Here is a 16549-nt window from a genome sequence, read left to right as displayed (position 1 = left end):
GACGTTAGAGGAAGTTGCGCGAGCACCACCACCACCGCAAGCTACGTGCGTCCCACGCGCACGCTTGTGCGGACGCGCAACATACATTCGCGCAACAACATCATTCGTCTAGTACGTCCGGGAAGCGCAAATGCCTTAGTAATGCAAAAGTATTAACTGGCTCATGAGGCGGCAAATCCCGCATTGGCGGCGTGACCGCACGATCGTACAATATCACTACGAACCCTCGTGCTTTGATCGGCGTCGAACCCAGCATGTCGCGTTAATTAAGGCGAAGATATTTAAAGCACACTTCATTAGGGTAGAGTTAATTAGGACAGTGACACCTTCAAAATATGATGGGAGTCGAACACAGTACCATTGGAGCTAATAGGGCTAAGCTAACTGGGGCACCGTTAATTAAGATAGTGTTAATTAACGCAGTCGAAACAAGACCTAAGTTGGGAGTCGGACCCTCTCGCTTTGGTGGGTGTTGAATTCACGACCTGTGGTTTTAATAGAGCAACAGTGAAATAACATAAAGTTAATTAGGAAGTCGAACCCATGACATTTTTGGGGCAATCGAACCCTCGACCTTTCGTAGGAGTCAAACCCGCGACCTTGCGTTGTGGCAAAATGTATACGCGTCGCGCGGTGCAACGTCGCACTGCTTTTGCATTCAACCACGTAAATGTCCCTTCACTTTTTTAACTAATGTTAGGATGGTATTTGCGTCAAAAAATGCGTAAATTTCGACTTACACACAAGCTGCCAACATGACAGCTTCGGTTTGCTATTCCAATATAGAGAATACATAAATCTATTGCGCGGAATATGAAAGACAAAACCACTTTGCAGCTACCGTTTCACATCTAAGTGGCAGTGGGCGCTACGTGACGCTACGGTTAGAACAGCATAGATGTTCATTCTTGTAGGACTTGCACCTAGCGCAAGTGCGTTCTTAAGGTAATTGAATTTCTCAAAGTAAAATGCGTCAGAAAATTCGTAAGGTATGACTTGCACACAGTTTGCAGACATTATGGCATCGGGATTCCTGAAATTCCAATATACGAGAAAAGACATCCAGCGGAAAGCCTTTCAGCTGCCGTTTGGTTTGGCTGCTCCGCCGGGAGCAAGTGCGTTATTAAAAAATTGAACTTCGCAACGTTCCAGAGATTTTTTACATTTATTTGGGCGATGCACAAAGTTTGGCTCCTCTATGGGCATTCCGTAATTTGACAGCACCTCCCATCAGCTGCGCTTCGGCTTGTAGTGAATCTTTCCATCAAATGCGTTGGCAGTAAATTAAGGGCACTTGTTTCTATTGTCGTACTAATCATTATCCTGATAGTGTTACATTGCGGGAAAGAAATGATGGGAGCGGATGCGGTTTCTTGTTCACAGAAAGCGCTCCAATAGAAACGCATATGACCGAAAGCAATTTAACGCGACAGAAGACATTACTAACGTGTCCTCACAATCACTGAGGCATCAAAATTTCGCCACACATTTATATACTATCAGTTGTCACCAAAATAGGAGAATTTTACGCCCACGCATCATAAATTATATTAGTATTCCGCAATACCGCCTGCTTCCTTGAGCTTGTACGATGCCTGCGCTTTCAAAGTAGCTTGAGCAGCAGAACATGGTTCTAGAGCGGAGCTTATATCGGCTTTTGCCCAGTTGTTACGCTGCAATATAATCTGGCGCAATGGGCGCGCGCGTCACGCACCTTTCAGTTACTCTGGTTACGCTGCGCCGGCAAAAGTGCACTCTCTACAGTCTAGCGTCCCGCTGCAGATGGGAGGCGCTGAGAGCGCGCGACCGGATCTGATGTGCAGCGTATCGGCTCCGTTGTTTTTCGCATGGAACCGCTAGCCACCTCTTCGGACCACTACCGTCTTTGGAATGTGATCCAGTTCATCTGGACACCCCGTTTATGCAAGTTGACACATTTTACGACTTTCACGGGCGTTTTCACGGGCTGGAAGGCAAGATGCTGCGCATCCGGCAATTAGGCACCTCCATCAAGGTGAGGCTCACCGTTTCCGGCAAGGTGAAGCCCAGGTACATCACCTACGACGCCCTACTAATCGCGGCACAGCCATACAAAAAGACAATACCAGCATGTAGCCAGTGCGGATATGTTGGGCCCCGCCCCGACGCCTGCCCTGGCCCTATGTCGGACCTCCGCAGCACCTGTGGCAACACAGTGCCACTCATGGATGGCGCTCGCGCACCTCACGAGTGCACACCAAAGTGCGCTATTTGCACCGGAACCCTCGTCATTTGGAACCGGAGCTCTAAGTAGCGCTACAAGGCGCCACCACCCAAATCGCCCACCCCTCCACTGGAGAGCCAACGCGGCTCCACGAAACGCAAACGCCGGCGACGACGGAAGCCGAGGTCATCCCCCACCCGGGCTTCACTGCAGAGGACTCCATATCCTGCCACCAAATCTCCTCCACCCCCGCATCCTAGAGCGGGGGCCCACAGGCCTTCCAAGCGAGGCCGTACTCCGCCGGGACCTCCTACCGAGAGGTCTCCTTCGAGGCAGTGCACACCTGCTTCCCCCACATCGCACCCGCCGCCACCCGGAAGTCTGCCTGCTGCCCAAGGAAAACTCACATGGGCTGCCCGCATCCGACAAGGACGCTAGCTGAGTGGCATGGGTTGGGCAGCCTCCCCACCGCAATCCCCCGCTCCCCCCAAACCCACCTAAACCGCCCACACCTCCCACTCCCTCGTGGGAACAAATCGAAATTCAACAACGCAAGGCCCAAGTTGCCACGCTAACACATTCAATAGAGGCGCTCATAGACCGCCTGCCCCCACTCCCTATCTCGACACCTTCCGGGCCAGCAGCGGAAGCGATGGACAGTGCCCCCTCTGAACAAAGGTACTTCGCGGCACACATCGCTCCGATTGAAGCGCGTCTGAGCCACCTGGAAGTCCAAATGGCCTCAATAGTAACACTATTGAGGATAGACTGGCTCCTGCCATTCAAATCGTATTCGACTGCATCACGGGCATAATAGTGGCCCAGCTGCCCGAAATTGTTTCCAGCACCCGTGGACCCACCCCGAGCTTAAACAGGTGAATAAATCTCGGATGCAACGACCACCACCTCACAAGGCTGAGCCTGATCGGCAGCCTGTCAGTTTGAGTGCAACCTTGTATAATAGCCCCAGAACGAGCGGCGGAGCGCCTATGGATCTATCTGCTCTAGTGGAGGCCACCCACAATTCTAATCCCCAAGACGGTGGGCCCCGACACTAAATGACGCCGCACCCGCGCTAATTCTGACTCTCTTACAAGCCTTCAGTTTAATCGCCGGGGATTTCGAGCCCATACTAAGCGGGCTGCTTTCCGGCTCCACGTAGAAACCTATCCCGATTTACCCGACGTAGTTGCTCTCCAGAAGCTAGGCGAGCACGCCGCCTTTACAAATTATACCGCATATGAAAGGGATGCACAAGCCGCAATATGCGCGCACCCACATTACACCGCCAACTTGGTGGATCTAGGATGCCACCCGCCTTACTCGTACGCTATGGTGACCCTCCTCCCACTTAGGAAGCAGGATCCATCCATACACATTCTTAGCATTTAGTTGACCCATACTGCGCAACTTACACCAACAACTTTCGTAAAACACGCGTGGCGGTAGGCAAGGAACCACTGGTCATAGTAGGTGACTTTAATGTCCCCAGCAACTATTGCAGTTACCATCGGAAGAAACGACGCTGTAGAAAATTGGCGGAATTTGATTCTACCATGCGTTTTGCCCTCCTGACGGACCCTACACTGCCAACACGCATTGGCAACTCTGTGACTCGCGACACATGTGCCGACCTCACACTGGTCAAAAACATCACACACGCAGATCGGCTCAACACCGAGGAAACCTTCGGTAGTGACCACTGCATTGTCCTTACCACAATCCGAACACACCCCCTTACCCGTCCGGACCAACAGGCAAAACCCCCCGACAGGACTAAATTCCGATCAGAGTATACCATTTCGATCCCCATAGCCCACCAGGGCTACGCCACCTGGTCTCAACACCTCGTGTCGTCACTTCGTCACATAGAGCAGACGGTTCAACTCTCAGAGGCCACGCCTGCAGTGAACAACAACCTCCTGCACTTCTGGGAGGCTCGGCACTGCCTAGTCCGTCGATGGCGCCGACGGAAACACAACCGAAAACTCAAACTGCGAATCGCAGCCCTCACCCATGAAGCGGATGAGTACACGGTCCAGCTCGCCGATTCTGAGTGGAACGGTGGAACACTGCCGCTGCGCAGATGCCAAGTATTAACACCTGGCGTCTTTTCAGGGCTCTCATACATGGTAGCCAGGCACGCACTGAAGCACAAAAACACTTGCAGCGTGCACTTCACGCATGCGTGGGAGACGCGGAGAAATTGGCTCAAGCGCTCAGAGATATATATCTCGGTCAGCAACAGGACCCTCTTTGGGCCGGCGTACTCCTATGCAGGTATGGAAATTGCTGACCTGGATCGTTGCTTCCAACTCCACGATCTGAAGGCGGCCCTGTCCAAAATGAAACGAGGAACTACGCCCGGCAGGGATCGAGTGACGGTCAGGAATTTAGCCAACCTCCTTGACTCGTCGTACCTTTACCTCCTCGACTATTTCAATTAGATCTGGGAGTGGCGTGAGCCCCTACTGATTGATTGGAAAACGGCCTTGGTTACTTTCATACCAAATACAGGCAAATCCATTAACATCGAATATATCAGACCCATTTCCTTAATCTTCTGATTGGGGAAGCTTATGGAAAGCATGGTCCAAGATAGGCTGTCTGAATATCTGGAAGCCCAAGACACCTTTGCGGACACCATGTATGGTTTTCGCCCACAACACTCTGCACAGGACATTCTCCTGCGACTACACCGAGTTGTTGTCGAACCAATTGAACATCCCACTGATGACAAGGTAGTCCTCACCTAAGACCTCAAGGGAGCTTTCGATAACGCCACTCATGACATCATTCTTACCCACCTCTCACAAGCAAACTGGGAGCATAATGTTTTCAGGTATGTTCGCCAATTACTCATGTAACGGCAGACATACCTCCGTATTTAAGAAAAGGAGCATGGCCCGTACCCCCTCGGTGCGCGGGGAACACCACAAGCAGGGGTCCTCTCTCCTCTCTGGTTCAGCCTTACCATGGCTTACCTCCCCCATTGCTCATTGACGTCCCAGGCCTGCACCACGCTATGACCGCTGGCGACATCACGCTATGGGCATCCCTGGGATCTCTTGGCAGCATCGAGACGTGTCTACAATAAGCAGCATCGGTAGCAAAAAACTACGCCCGTCGCTGTGGTCTCGAATGCTCACCTGCCAAATCGGAATATTTGCACCTTCGCCCCAAACCAAAGCCCACCACACCGAATCGAACTTTCCTTACGTACCGCGCCTATCCCGGAACGTGATAAAATCACACTCCTCGGGCTCTTCATCCACACACACCGCAAGATCGACACCACCCTGCGTAAATTGCGCACGGTAGGGGATCAGGTGGGTCGATGGTCCGCCGGGTTTCGAACAAACGGGGAAGCTTACGGAGCAGGGATGCTATGCGCCTCGCCAACGCTTTCGTCACCAGCCGGATCCCTTATTCGACCCCGTACCTGCGTCTGCGTAAATGCGATGAGAATGCAGTCGATTGCATACTCCGCAAAATCTACAAATGTGCCCTTGACCTCCCCACCTCGACACCTAACCAGCGTCTCGCAGACCTGGGCATGACAAACACATACGGGGAACTTCAAGTTCCCCGTATGTGCTTCTCATGAGGCTCATCTCCACAACCAGTACCGGCGACTTGGTGCGACACAGGCTGGGAGAAACTTCCTACACCCTTTACACATCTGCTACACCTACACGGTAGTAGAGTGGACGACTAGCCCTGAGGATTGGCGTGGTACCCTGATCATTCCGCCTCTGGCCCAAAACTTGACTAAGGGGACCTATGATCGTAGGCTTATACTACATAATACATCGCCCGAACCCACGCAGGTTAACCCCCTACAGCAACGCTACAGCTCACGCATGGGGGTCTTTTACAAGGACGCATCCTGCCCGCATCATGGCAGGTGGTACATGGCCACTGTTGTTCATCAAAACGTACCTATTCAAGGGCTCACTGTTTGTCATGCCCAGGTCTGCGTGACCTGGGCATGACAACCACATACAGGGAATCCCCGTATGTGCCTCTCATGAGGCTCATCTCGACAACCAGTACCGGCGACATGGTACGACACAGGCTGGGAGAAACCTCCTACACCCGTTACACATCTGCTACACCTACACGGTAGAAGAGTGCACGACGAGCCCTGAGGATTCGCGTGGTGCCCTGATCATTCCGCCTCTGGCCCAAAACATGACTAAGGGGACCTATGATGGCAGGCTTATAGCGCAGGCTAACCCCTACAGCAACGCTATAGCTCACGCACGGGGGTCTTTTACAGGGACGCATCCTGCCCTCATCATGGCGGGTGGTACACGGCCAGTGTTGTTCATCAAAATGTACCTATTCAAGGGCTCACTTTTCGAGGACCCGACATCACAAACGCGGTGGAAGGCGCCGTAGCACTCAATCGCAGCGGAGACCACATCTCGGATCATCATTACCGACTCGCGGGCTGCATGCCAAAATTTCATCCGGGATTGCACCACTGAACGCGCAGCCCAATTTCTTAAACGATGTTACTATCTACATCGCCCGAACCCGCGTTCCCTCATCTGGACCCCTGGCCATACACGCCTAGGTGGGAACGAGGCTGCCGACGCCTCAGCCCGGCCACTAAATTACCGGGATCCCTGTTGCCCTCCATCGCCTGATGTTCCAGCACCCAATCTGGCTACATTTTTAAGGAAATCACGGCTTTGTACAAATCGCACAGGCTCAGATTCCCACCCCCGGCATCAGGTATAAACAAGACGGACAAGCCCTGGCTCCTTCGTCTCTACACCAACACGGTATTGTGCCCGGCAATAGTCAAACACTTTAACCCGTCAACTGTGGCGCCTGCCCTACTGTGACCATCCTTTCGCGGACCCCTTCGACATGGTGTAGGCCGGCCCCTAAAACCCTGTGGCCCGGCCACACCCTTTCTCGTACCCCTCTACCCGAGAAAGCTGGGAGGCTGCCCTGCTCGGCTGCTCGACTCACGGGATCAACGCGCCCTAATGGCCCGAGCGCGTGCTGCAGCAGAAGCCACAGGGTTCCCGGACTAGGAATCCCTCCTAGAGTTGGTGAGCGGCCGGCCCTTAAGGCTGTGCCCAACTCCCTCCTCTCATTAATCAATAAAGTTTTTCACCACTACAGCCGCAGATAGCGTGACCGATGGCGTTGAGCGTGCGTTGACGCGGCCGGCGCTGGAAGGGGACATCTCACGCGGAGCCGTTAGGACAGAAGTGCACCATGACCTAGCGTATCTGACCACTAGCCGCTGGCCTACATTTCCGGTGCATTGAGGAAAGTGCGGGGACGTAGCGCCTTCGGGCCAAACGAAAAAGCGCTCATCGACCGCACGCTTAACCTCACGCGCTGCGGCAAGAGCCGGTCGATGCGCTGTGGCGGGCAACGTTAAACACGCCGAAGTTATAGCTGCTGCTGCTGCTGATGATTTATTGGCATCCCATTTATATCAGGTCGTGTCAAATAGGTACCTAGCCTGCTCGATTTATTGATCTGTACTGTACACGGTTTTCATTCTGGCATTTCTGGAGCATCTTTTGTAATTTCTCACTGTACCTTGTAACGCAGCGTATGCCTTAATTGATCCGGTCGTATTTCTTCCCGCTTTTTTTCATCAGTTAGCTAAAGATATCTTGCCTATCTCGACTGCTGACTGACTGATGTGTCCGTTCACTTTAAATCCACGCGCTTCTCTAAGGTAAACATAAATTCCAGATCTCACTCGGTAAACTTATTCACATTCCGTAAAGATGTGCTGAACTGTATCGGTATTTTCGCTGCAGCATCTACATGCCTCATCTCATAATGAGGACAATTTATTGTATCCCCTCAGAAACTGGGCAGTGACAAATAGTGCCCTACCCGACTTGAGTAGCTCAGGTGTGTTATACATGCGTTTCATTTTTCTTTTATCGGATACAATTCTTTAACCTATTTTCTCTTCCTCAATATTTCTCTATCTACGTTGTACCCTTACTTATGCTTGTAATAGACCCGGTTTTGTGAATCTCTTCCCTTCTTTTTTCCACCAATACTCTAGACGTCTCATCAATTCGACTACTGACCGGTTGATGCTTCCATCCACTTTAAATACATTTGCTCTGGAAAGTGTACGTTACCTACGGGTCTCATTGGGTGAATACATCCGCATGCAATTAGGATGTGCTGAGAGGTCTCCTGAACTTTGCTGCAGCCTACCTATCCCTCATCTAATGGCTTATATTTGGTCCAGTATGTTTTTGTCCTTAGGCAACCAGCTCCAGCCTCAAATAGCAAGGTATTTCCCTTCGTGTTGTCGTACAGACATTGCCTTCTAATTTCTTTCTTCTTATTCTTGCAAATCTCCCGGATTATCAGGGCCATAGCGCTCGAGGACAGCGAAGCCGAAATAATGCAGCGGATCGTTACAAAGTTACAAGCGTATCGGGAACACGACGACAATAATCTTAGTGTTCAACGGTATCAAGGTTCCCAAGTATGTGCGTTATGGATCCACGGTCTATCCATGCAGTCTCTACAGGAAGCAAATAGAAGTTTGCAAAGTATGAGTCAAGGTCGGCCACAGGCGCGACGTGTGCCCCACACCGGACGTACGTGTTTGCCTTTCATGCGGTGTTTCTATCCTAGAGAGGGCCACAAGTGTGTCCCCAAGTGCAAGCTCTGTGGTGAAGAACACCCCACTGGGCACCGCCTCTGCAGAGCCAAATACAAGGTGCCATACGTCGTGCGGCGACGGCGATGGGAACGCCGTAGCGCCGGAGAACAGCGAAAACAAGCACTCTAATCAAGCTCCTGTCCACGCCTAGGACGCTCCTGCTCGCGCAGCGCTTCCCGTACCCGATCCCGCAGAGCCTAGCGCCATGCCTCACGCCACGCATCACGTTACGCTTCCCGTCATGCCTCGCGCAGCGCATCCCGCGGCTGTGACTCGTCGGGCAGTAACAGCTGCGGCGCAATGCAATCGTGCTCCCGTGACAAAGTCAGCTGGGCCGACATAGATAAGGGCGAAGTGAAAGGCAGCAGTGTCAGCTCCAAAAGCGCCACTAGTGGCCGAAGCACTCCGAGCAGCTGGTAGGCGGGGATTACCAGCCCCTACTACAAGGAACTCGAACAACTTCGCGCAACCAATGCGACGCTGGTAGAAACCATGCGCCGGATTGTCGAAGAGCTAGCCGAGGTCAAGAAAGAACTTCAAGCACAGCACGCCCATCCAAGGACAGACCCAGCTCAGTCACTCGAGACACCTACAACCGCCACCGACACGCCATCACACAAAGGCATACAATCAATGGACACAACCCAAGACGAACCCCAGGACGAGAAGACCACTGATCCAACCCCCAAGAAACGAGCACGCACCGGACCTACACCCACCATTGTCTCCGAGCAGAACACCGACACGCTATCGCACCAAGGCACAGATTTAAAGGACAAAATCCAAGACGCGCACCAGAAGGAGAAGACCACTGACCCAACAACCAAGAAACGAACACGTACTTCATCGCGACATTACAAGGACCTGACCCAATTGGAAACACAGCTCGAAGCCAAAATTGAAGCGCTCGCCAACACCTATGCCAGCACGGCTGCCGTGACCGACCAACGACTGGCGCGGCTGGAGGAACTGATCACCACGTCCTTCGGCACCATAGAAGAGTGTTTCGAATTCACTGAACACACCCACAAGCTCATAGTGCGCAGCCCCATATTTTCAGCGGAATTCGCCAACCACCCGTACCTCCAAGAACAGACGCAAGCCCCACCCTCGCCACAACTATGTCCCAACCCCGATCCGCAATAGGATCGCCACCGGGCCTTACGGTCTGGCAGTGGAACTGCCACAGTTACAACAATAAGAACGCAGTGCTGCAACAACATATTACCACAGTAAACAATAAACCCGACAATATCCTGCTGTAAGAAATGGCGACGGTGACCCCCACCCTCCCTGGATATCGCGCTCACGTTAGCCAAGCGGAGGGGCACGTTAGCAAGCGTCTGCACGTTCGTCCGCAAAGGGCTCACGTTCATCGAGCACCAACTCAAACAAGGCTGCAGCAGGGTGGAATACGCCTTCACCGAAATAATCGCAAACAAACAACGGAAAGGCAGCCTGTTCATCGCCAACATCTACAGTAACCCCAAGCATCAAACACAGAAATTCAAGACCCTACAACCCACAGCCAGCACCCAATCTAGAAACAACACTTTGCTGATCGGAGGGAACTTCAACGCCGCCCATCGAGCATTGGGTTACGTGAAGGACACGGCGAAGGGACGGGACTTATTACAGGATACCTTGGACCAAAACTGTGTCCTAATCACGGACCCCGCGCATCCTACCCGCATCAGCATCTCCGTAGCACGAGACACCACACCAGATCTTACATTCATCACAAATGACCACACGGGCAAAGTATCATGGCGCAGCACGGGCGTCGACCTGGGCAGTGAAGACTACATCCTCGAAATTACGATACCCAACATATTACGGAGCAATACCATTATACACAAGTGGACGGACTGGGACGGACTGGAACCTGGACGGCGGAGCTGCACGATGCAGTGCGCTCAGCCACAAAGACTATAGAAACAGATAAGGACTTCATCATCATGGACAGCCGCCTGGCCCATCTGATCGAGGTCAAACGTTCGATACAGGCACCTTGGAAGCAGCACCGGTTGAATCGCTAATTGAGGAAAAAGGTGGCTGACTTAAACAGGGCCATTGAACACCATTGCATGCACCTGTGCCGTCAGCAGTGGAACAAAATCTGCAACCGAGCTGACAGGGAACTGCATCGAAGTTGTACATGGAATCTATTTCGGCACCTCCTAGACGAAACAAACACCAAGTCATACTAGCGCGACCGCCTGGTCCGCCTCATGCACACCATCACACAATAACAAGGAAAAGACGCTGTTATCAGGAGCCTAGAAGCCAAGTATCTGACAGACATCCCAATGGAAACCCACCCGCCGTGCGGGCGGCTGCCCAACGCGTGGCTCGATCGAGACATTACCATATCAGAGGTACGGGTAGCTCTTCACGAGCTCAACAACCGCTCAGCAGCCGGCCCCGATCTCGCTACCAACAAGATGCTACGCAACCTGCTTCGATAGAGGCCCTGACCCATTACTTCAATAATTGCTGGCATTCGGGCAAGCTCCCCCGACAGTGGTAAACGGCAAGAACGATCCTGATTCTGGAACTGGGCAAACCACTTGACATCGGGAACCTGCGTCCCATCTCACTGACGTCCTGCATGGGCAAGGTGCTGGAGCACGTGGTCGCCAACCGGTGGCAGGAATACCTAGAGAAGGAAGGCCTCTATCCTGATACGATGATCGGCTTTCGGCGCAGACTCAGCACACAACATGGCATGTTGCAACTCAAACAAGAAATCATCGACAGCAAGACACAAGACAGCAAAGTAATTGTGGGTCTCGATTTACAAAGTGCATTGGACAAAGTCAAACACTCAGCCATATTAACACAAGTATCAAGACTCAACATGGGGGTAACCAGCTGCAATTATATTGCAGACTTCTTGACCAACCGCACGGTGGAACTGCCCGCCGGAGACCTAAAGCTCCCCGAACACAAGCTTGGCAGTACGGGTACTCCGCAGGGTTCAGACTTCTCACCGTTGCTCTTTAACCTCGTCATGATCGGGGTAGCAAGGGCAGTAGCGGGGACCGACGTCCGGCATACGATCTACCCCGAGGTCATTACGCTGCGGGCGGCCGGCGGCACCAAAGCCATCATCGAGCAACAGCTGCAAGCGTTGGTTACCGCCATCGAGCAGCACCTTGACGGCACAGGCCAAATCCGAGTTGTGCATCCTCACACCCCTTCGACCAGGACGGAAGTACACGCCCCTTCGGGAGTGTGACCGCATCAAGATTGTGACTGCATCGGGGCAACGCATCCCCGAAGTTCCCAAGATCAGGGTCCTGGGCTTGCTGCTCAACAAGAGCGGCCGCAACGACGAGACCATCAACAAGCTTTCCACCAAGGCAATGGATGCCATCCGGCTCATACACCGAGTGTTTACACGACGGGCGGGCGTGCGTGAAGACAGTCTCGTGCGCCTTGTCCAGTCGTTCGTCATCAGTCACATCGCCTGCGTTGCGGCATACCTCAACTTGCACGTCACTGACAGGACCAAAATCAACACGCTGAGCAGACGGGCTTACAAGACGGCGCTGGGTTTAACAGAGACCACGAGTATGGCTCGGCTCCTGCAGCTCGGCGTCCATAACGCCTTAGAAGAAATAGCCGAGACGCAGCTCACCGCGCAATTGGAGCGCCTCTTTACCACAAAGACGGGCCGCAGTATACTAACGTCCCTAGGTTACAACCCCCAAGATCCCAGCCGACAACCATGCGAGGTCACAGATGTGGCGCGGGCCCACATTTACGATACCCCATCCCGAAGAACATGCACCCACAGTACAACTAAGAACGGCGGCAGGCGCGGGCCAAGGCTCTCACCGAACAACACGCCCTAGACCCGCACGCCCGGTATGTGCACGCAGCGGAATACAAGCGGGAAGGCTTCGCGGCAGTGGTCGTTGCGGCGGCTACCGGGACCAAGACAACGACAGCGAGCGTGTGGTCCACGAACACCACAGACGCTGAGGAGGTTGCCATCGCTCTGGCGATCACCGAGGCTGAGTGTCTCACCGTGCTCCGTGACTCGAGGAATGCCGTGCGCAACTTTTCCAAGGGGCGAAGATGCGCGCCGGCGGCCGCCATCATCGGCAAGCTCCACCTTCAAGACCGCGGCAGCACCGTCCGTATTCAGAATACCCAGACGGAACGGTCACTGTCGGGGGCGCGGAAGGTATGCGCTCGCGCCGCGGAATGGGCTGTCTCTTTGTCGTTCGGTGAGGATGCACACTCGCCGGCGTGCTGCGGGAAATGCGGTTCCGGGGGTTCCGTGTGGGGGTTCCCGGCGCACGCCGGCGAGTGTGCATCCTCACTGAACGACAACGAGACGGCCCATTCGGCGGCGCGAGCGCTTAACTTCCGCGCCCCCGAGAGTGACCGTTCCGTGTGGGGGTTCTCAACCATGGGCAGATTGACTAGTTATGCCCAAGTGACCAAGTGTTACCGCTTAGCTCGACGGACAATGCCATCTCCCCACCTGGCACTCAGTCGGGAGGAGGCCGTAATCCTAACGCAAATACAGACCGCGTAACTCCTCGCCCCCACAATGCTGCACGTGCTTCACCCAGAGCTCTATCTTAGTGGGCTGTGCGGTGTTTGTGCAGCGGGTCCGGCGGACCAATGGCACATCATGTGGGACTTTGCCAGGTTCCCGATGGCAGCTACCTCCAGGACTTACCCGCCCGAACTTCAAGGTGCACTGCAGTCTGCAGACAAGGACTCACTTCTATGGGCCGTCCAGCAGGCCCGGGGTGCGCTCGAAAAGTACAAGCCTCATAACCCACTACAAACGGGCCCAATTTGGGTAGTGCAGAGTAGGGTATAACCCCGGGTCGACGCTTGGCCAGCGTCACGACGCGTTAAACCGCCGTTTCCCGGCACTTTATTATGTTATCCCTATCCTGTCCCGGATAATTTTTGTTTCCATTCTTTGCATCCAATTCACTGTCTCTCTTTCTCTCACTTTCTTCCTGAGGACTCCTGGTTGCCGACTGACACTTTTCCAATACCCTGTACTTGGTTGCCAGCTTTCTTGACATCTTGCTCGATTCTGTATCCACGCTTTTTAGCTATATATACTTGTACTTTTTAGCCGGCCATATATTCTCTATCTACCTGAGTCTTCCTGAATTCCTGAGCCACTATTCAAAACTAATTTCGCTCTGCACTTCTGATTTCAAACGAGGCATGACCCATGTCACCCTGCACTGCCTTATTTATGGTTTTGCCATGGGCTCCCAAAGCTAACCATCCTACCACTGTTTGATTAACTTCCATCCCCTACGTGGTATCCAATTATGATCATAGAATGACCTTTTCGAACGTGAGCGCGGGCACCATTACTCCTTTCCTTTCCAGATTCCACGTGCCATCTCACATTTATTCTGGCCCACACTGCTCTGTGTTTCATTATTGCAGCCATTGCGCTTCCTCTTCATTTTCATATTCTCTTGGTGGGCGCTTGAATAAGTGTTTCATTTGTTTATGAGTTCGCCAAGGTGTCTATATTGCTTGACTACGGGTATGAAATGTTGTTCAATTCACACCGCGTAATTGCTCCACTCTTCATTAAAGTTCATACTTCTATTTCAGTATGGTAAAGACCACAATTCGTACCCGCGTGGCCACATATATTCGAGAGTTTCTGTAAATATCTTGCATTATCCGCTAGTAGTACTATGTTGCCCACATACATAAGTCCTGGGACCCCCTGCTGCACCATTTATCTATCACGCATGCATGATAGATCAAGCCATAATTCACTATTTTACGGTCGTCTTTTATGTGCTTAACATTAAGCACGAACAACACTAGAGACGGAGGACATCTTTGCTTCTGTCCTTCGTGAATTCCACCATTACATTTTCGGCCTTCCCATGGAATTTGTACTCGATTGCCTCTATATACCTCCAGCAGCTGCTCCACGAAATCGTCATCTATGCTTTCGTTCCTGAGAATATCCCATAACAATTTCTGGCCTAGGTTGTCGTAGGCTCCCTTAATATCTAGGAACACTATCCATGATGGTCTATTTTGAGCTACTGAAATCACAATGAACTGAATTAGTCAAACATGTTATCCTCTAAGCGTCTGCCTTGTCTGAACTCATTCTGTAGCTCGCCCAGTGTACCGTTTCTTTTTCCTCACATAGAGATTTATAATTTTACGGTTTGAATCGCCCTTCTATATATTACCGGCGTTACTGTAACTGGCCTGTACGAGCTTGTGATATCCTTATCAGATTGGCTTTTGTAGATGATGTTCAACTTGCTTCCACTTCTTCCAACCGGAATTTTCTTCGTTTTCAGCAGTTCTTTAATGGAACCAGTTAGTAGGGCCTTGTTCTTGGGACAGATGTTTTTAATTAGCTCTATGGGAATTTGTCCGGCACTGCGGCGGTTTTATTAAGATTTCATTTTGATTTATCTAGTAGAAGCTGTCCATATTAAATTTGGGACTTTCAGCATTCTCTATTGTTGCAGGATCTATTTGGGCCTGAACTACGCTACCTTTTGTTCCGGTTATCCCTATCAACATCTCTGATGTACCGCAGTGCATCGTCGTCTTCGAAGATGCTACCGTCTTTGTCCCTTACATCATGTTGCGAATTTTCAGTAGGAGTTGCGAGTGCGGTAACATAGTTACAGAGTCCTTTTGGGGCACCTTGGTCTCTCTTGCGAATGTTATGCAGCCAAGGTTCTATTGCGCATTTAATTTTCTCTTTTTCTTTTGTTTTCTTTCCCCAATTTCGTTTCTCGGCATTTGTCTAAGCAGCACCTCTTGTTCGTGTGATCACAGCTATTTGGCTTCTCAAAGATCCCGAGATGGCTGCTTACGGTCTCCTATAGCTTGCTTTATTTTCTTGTTTCTCCACTTCCGTTGTTTCAAATTTCCAATCCAACAATTTTTTGCCATGTCTGCTATCTCCTGCATAGTCTACCATTTCCTTACATTCCCAGACTGTTCTAGGAAACACCTCCATTTCCCCCTCTGTGTTATTTTCGATCTGTGTTATTTGGATATTTGCATATGAACCATCTTAGAAATTCTGATGGTGCTTATTCGTGTTTTGAATTAGTATCTCTCCCAAATTTCAAAGGTAAATGTTTAGTGTTGCTGTCCAGGCTATTATTTCCTTGTCATCTATCATCATTTGGTCCAGTCGTTTGTAGACCATTTTGGAGACCAGGGCTAATGCATACATTACTGCCTATTTCCGCATTTCCACGATACCCTTCGATGACAATAATTCCTCCCTTTAGCTACTATATGGTTCTGTTCATCGCACAGATACAGCACTAGACAACCTCTGTAATCAGTATACCCATCTAACTCGTCCATGTGTTATACATATATATACCACGATGCTAAGTTTAGCTTGTGCCGCAAATAAATGGCCCGATTTTGTATGTGTGTTTTTTTCCCTTACAGCTACACAAGGAAAGCTAAAATGGGATGCTAGTTAGGATCGTGCGAGAACTCTCTGGATGCAGGCTGTCATAACACTAAGAACAAAGGTTGTTACTATAATTTCCGTTTGATCCTGTGGACGAAATACAGCGGTCACTTTTAGCTGAAGTAAAAGAACCTAATGGATCTTGCCTCCCAAATAATTAAAACATTGCGTGTAGCCACGCAAGCGCAGCGTTGTGCTT

At 51.5% G+C, this 16549-nt stretch overlaps 1 protein-coding gene across 1 annotated transcript in view; it reads right to left on the bottom strand.

Moving 5' to 3' along the window:
• LOC142591237 (uncharacterized) overlaps positions 1-16549 on the bottom strand; it is a 153125-nt gene that overhangs the window by 65543 nt on the left and 71033 nt on the right. The window lies entirely within an intron of this gene.

This window comes from Dermacentor variabilis, chromosome 8 (assembly GCF_050947875.1).
Source record: "Dermacentor variabilis isolate Ectoservices chromosome 8, ASM5094787v1, whole genome shotgun sequence".
NCBI lineage: Eukaryota > Metazoa > Arthropoda > Arachnida > Ixodida > Ixodidae > Dermacentor > Dermacentor variabilis.
This window is presented reverse-complemented; position numbering and strand designations above follow the sequence as displayed.